General features: G+C 34.6%; 1 pseudogene; it reads left to right on the top strand.

Annotated features, from left to right (window-relative positions):
* Window positions 1–2,244: 2,244 nt before the first annotated feature.
* LOC113773977 lies at window positions 2,245–4,546 on the top strand (annotated as a pseudogene).
* Window positions 4,547–4,748: the final 202 nt, after the last annotated feature.

The raw sequence follows: 4,748 nt of genomic DNA, 5'->3' as shown, positions 1-4,748 counted from the left end.
AAAATTTTAAAATTCATTATCTCTATTGCCCGGTGATACTCCTGTGCAGAATAATTCCAGATTCAAACTTTTCATAACTTCAAGCTTTAGCTTCATCTTTATCATAGAGAGATAAGTTTTAAATCTTAATAAAAAAAAAAAAGAGAACTCATCCAAGGATTTTCTTACCTATAGGCCTCATCTTCATCACAAAGAGATAAGTTTCAAATCTTAAGAGAGAGAGAGAGAGAGAGAGAGCTCGTTCAGAGATTTTCAACATATTAACTTGAAGAATTTCTTTTTCCAAAAATTAAAAAATAAAAAAACTATGTACCCTAGAACAAATTTTTTCATAACTTGAAAACTCAATCACATAAATTTTCTAAAAATTGATGAATGTAATTTCTTTCAATCATACAAAAAAAGAAAATAAAAAACCTAAAAAAACGCAATTAAAAAAAAGAATTTCAAACCAACAAAAAAATAGAACAACACAATATACCAAAAAAAAGAAGTGAAAATTAAAAAGAAAGAGGGGATAGAAGAAAAATCGTCGCATACAAAATATAAAGAAAAGAAAACTTCAAATGATTGAACTAAAGATGTTGGAAAAATTCAAGAGATCGAACTAAATAGGTGAAGATTTAGGAAGGGTTGGAAGTAGAAAAAAGAAGAAAGGAGAGTCCAAATTAGAAAGAGGAAAAAAGAAGAGAGAAGAGTCCAGATTAGAAAGAGTTTGTAGAGGAAATAAATTCATAGATCATAAATACCTATGATTAGATGAGAAAAAAATGAAATTGGAAGCATAGAGACTGGAGATGGCAATGCAAAGGGATGAAGGGTAGGGTGAATGTGAATAGACTAGCGGCAAAAAAGTTTGTATAGGGCATGGAAGTTAATTTTTTTTAGTATAAAAAGTATACAAATAAAAGTTTATGCACCAAAATGCAAAAATGGATGCTCTGGTGTAATGGTGAAACCGTTTGTCTCCTCTACATGATTTTTAGCGGTTTAACGGTTTTTTTTCGATTTTGATCGGTTTAATTGAAGTCTCTGGTTTTGATATACAATCGGACCGATGTCATAGCCAATTCGCGGTTCAATCTGTCAAACCAGCCAGTCTAGTCTGATTGTTAAAAACACTGCTTTGAATCCAATGCCAATAAGATTTTCACATTTTAGGATTTTTCATAGTTCTTAACTATTGCTCCATGTTATTACATAGTTGCGTGTTTTATTGTTATTTAATCAAAGGGTTTGGCAAATGGGTGTCTCTGGTCAATCAAGAAAGTTTCATGTGTTAATTTGTTTGGCAAAAATGAATTAATTTGAGAAAGTGTTTAAATGTAGAGATATAATAATTGTGACGCGGTAGTTTCATTTATTGTCACATGACCTCCTAACATTTCAAAATATTCACTTCACCCCCTAAAATTTTATGTAAAATAGGAACTTGACGGAAAATAGTCTATATAATGTCGTTGATTGAAATACCAATAGTGTCTTTATTTAAATAATAAATCAATCAACAGTTTAATTACCTTATATAAAAATATATGGGGATGTTATGGATAAATACAAAAAATACAAGAGGGTAAAGTAAATATTTTATACAAATCATACGGGGGTTACATAGAGATTAAGATTTTATTGCATGTGGTTTTAGAGTACATTTGGTATAAATGCTGTAACTGATTGTGCATTCCATCTTTTTTTCACTTTACATAAAATTATAAGATAGTTATGTGGTTATTTTGAAAATTTAGGAGATTCATTTGGCATTACGTAAAATCAGAGGGAGTTATAAGCAATTTACCCTTAGGATAATGGTTGATTCCAATAGACCCCTCAAAAAATCTTTCTCGCATCACATCTCTGAATGTATAATTCAATCAATCGACTCTTGTATAAAATGAAATTTTTCGTCTTTTATTTTTAAAATATTAACTTTATGTCCCTAGAAATTCAACTCAACAAATTTTAGTCTTAACTTAGGTTTTTGACTATTTTTTAGTTTGAAATTACCATGTGACCCACATGTAATTATTTTTTATGTACAAAAAAGGTCATATCTCATTTTTGTAATGGCAAAATGAACATGGATTGGATCCAATCCCACTTTTGTAGGGAAAAAATGAATATGGTGCAAATCAGATTTTACGTTTTTTTAGGGATAGAAATGAATATAAATCAGATTCTTCATTTAGTTACAAATGGTATTTAGCCTTTTTGCTTCTAAGAAAATAATTATGTGTGAGTTACGCGATGGATTCAGGGTAAAAAGTAATTGAAAACTTACGTTGAAATCAAATTTTACTGATTTGATTTTATAAGTGACATAAAGTTACTATTTTAAAAGTGAAGTATGAAAAAATTCATTTGACAAAATGTAAGAAACATTTTTAATGATTTTCTCAAAAAAAAAAGGGTAATAACATCTTACAGACCATTATCCATAACAGACGGACTACGGCTTCGATAATTTCCTCCCAAAACTTTTGAAGCCCAGGTATTGGAACGATCTTATTAGGGCCTATGCAACGTACAAGGGAGGTTTGCAAAGAGAGGCCCTACGAATTTTCCTGGCAATGAGGCGTTCTGGAGCTTTGCCCAATGGACACACCTTCCCTTTCCTATTCCAGGCGTGTGCTTCCGTCTTAGGTCTCTATGATGGGAGCAGGGTATCAATGGGTCGGGTCCGGATCTAGACCGACTCAGATCCGATAAATTTTTTCGGATTTGTATTGAAAAATAATTTCGATATCCGGATTTGAATCCGAACTCGTTTACTCTAACAAAAATGAGTCGGATACGGATTAATTGTGGTTAATAATTATAAAATATAAATATTTCTAAATACATTCTTTTATCAAATTAACAATTTAGTAATAACTTTTAGATTAATTGTAGTTAGTTTTGAAATGACTATTGCGCGTTATTTGTGATTTAACTTTGTAATTTGATTTGTTTAAATTTAGAGGTTGAATTTGTAATTGGTTTTAGATTTAATTTTAAAATATTTAAATTTGGACCCGATCCGACCCGGACCCAGTCCGAGATTCTAAGATCAAGACTCGACGGGTATGCGGTCGGGTCCGGGTCTACTACATAAAAAATGGGTTCGGGTCCGAAATTTTCAATTTCAACCTGAATCCGACCCATTGGCACCCTAGATGGGAGGCAGATCCATGTCAGGAAGCATGGTTTGGATGCAAATGTGTACGTCCAGAATACTTTGATTCACTTTTCTGGGTGTTGTGGGAAAATTATTGATGCGCACAAGGCGTTTGATGAAATGTCCTACAGGACTGTAGTATCTTGGAATTCAATTCTTTCTGCTTTCGTTGAAAATTCATGGTTCAGAGAAGCAATTGAGGTTTTTTTAAGCATGAGGAGTTCTAGGTTGCAACCGGATGAGACTACTAGGGCGATTCTGCTTTCCATGTGCAGAGATGGGCAACTTGAGTTTGGGAAAATGGATGCATTCTCGAGTTATTGTTACAGCTATGGTTGTTAATTGTCAGTTGGGCACAGCTCTCGTTGACATGTATGGAAAATGTGGAATTTTGGGTTATGCTAGACTCGTTTTGAATGGGATGAGTGACCGAAATATCTGGACTTGGAGTGCCATGATTATGGGATTATCCCAGCATGGTTTTGCTTTTCAAGCCCTTCAACTCTTCAAGGCCGTGAAGACCTATTTGATTGAACTAATTATGTAACCTATCTCGGGGTCCTTAGCGCTCGTAGCCATGTGTAATGACTGAGCTAGAGCCAAGGCCCAAGGCAGTTATGAGTCAGGAAGTTAGTTGAGAAGTTAGTTGAGGAAGGAATATTCCAATGACAGCTGGCACAATTTAGTTACTGGTAGTTACTTCAATTTGGTAGACCATCAGAATTTGTATAAAACACGAGAGTAGAGAATGCAGAGGCAATTGTGAATTGTTGTAGTCATCTTCTTCCTCCATCAATAATACTTCCATATCTCTCTCTCTCCATTCTTTCTGTCTTCCTTCTAATTCTTTTCTTGCATCTATTTCTTTCTTGTTGGAACCATTACACCATGCTGGACTGGTGGATTATGGGCGTCGCCTCTTTGACGACGTGGAACACATTCACGGCATCAAACACATGATGGCACATTGTGGAGTCATGGTAGACATCTTTGGCCGCGCTGGACATCTTGAGGAAGCTTATAATTTCATTTTAAGTATGCCGATTATGGCTGATGCAATTATAAGGAGGACGTTGCATAGCGCCTGCAACATTCATGACATTAATGATCGTACTAGGCTGGCAGAAAAGGTAAGACAAAAGTCACTTGAATTAGAACCAAGTAGCGAACAAATACGCTGAAGTTGCTATGTGGGAGAAAACAGAAGGCATAAGAAGCAGTACGAGGAACAGAGGACTAAAGAAGATGGTTGGGGAGAGTTGTATAGAGGTCGGTGGTTCAATCTTTAGATTCTTTTCCGGGAATGATTTTCAAGTGGCTAATAGGGAAATCTTCTTGTTAATAAACCGACTGAATTTGCATACAAGAATGATGGTTAACTGTCATAAATGACTCTTAAAAGAAAAAAAAAAAAAAAAACCACCAGTGAAGCTCACAACGATGACCCTTTTTACGGCCAAATCTTGCACTAGTCCTCGCATCAAATACAGTTGAGGAACATGGATCCCGATTACTAGAGACCATGATTATGGTCATTGTAAGCCGTTGCGTGCCCCTTATGCATACCATGAATCATGCTTCTGATTTAGGGTAA

The sequence above is a fragment of the Coffea eugenioides genome, chromosome 6, assembly GCF_003713205.1.
Source record: "Coffea eugenioides isolate CCC68of chromosome 6, Ceug_1.0, whole genome shotgun sequence".
NCBI lineage: Eukaryota > Viridiplantae > Streptophyta > Magnoliopsida > Gentianales > Rubiaceae > Coffea > Coffea eugenioides.
The sequence above is the reverse complement of the archived record's forward strand: the minus strand, read 5'-3'. Positions and strand labels throughout refer to the sequence as shown.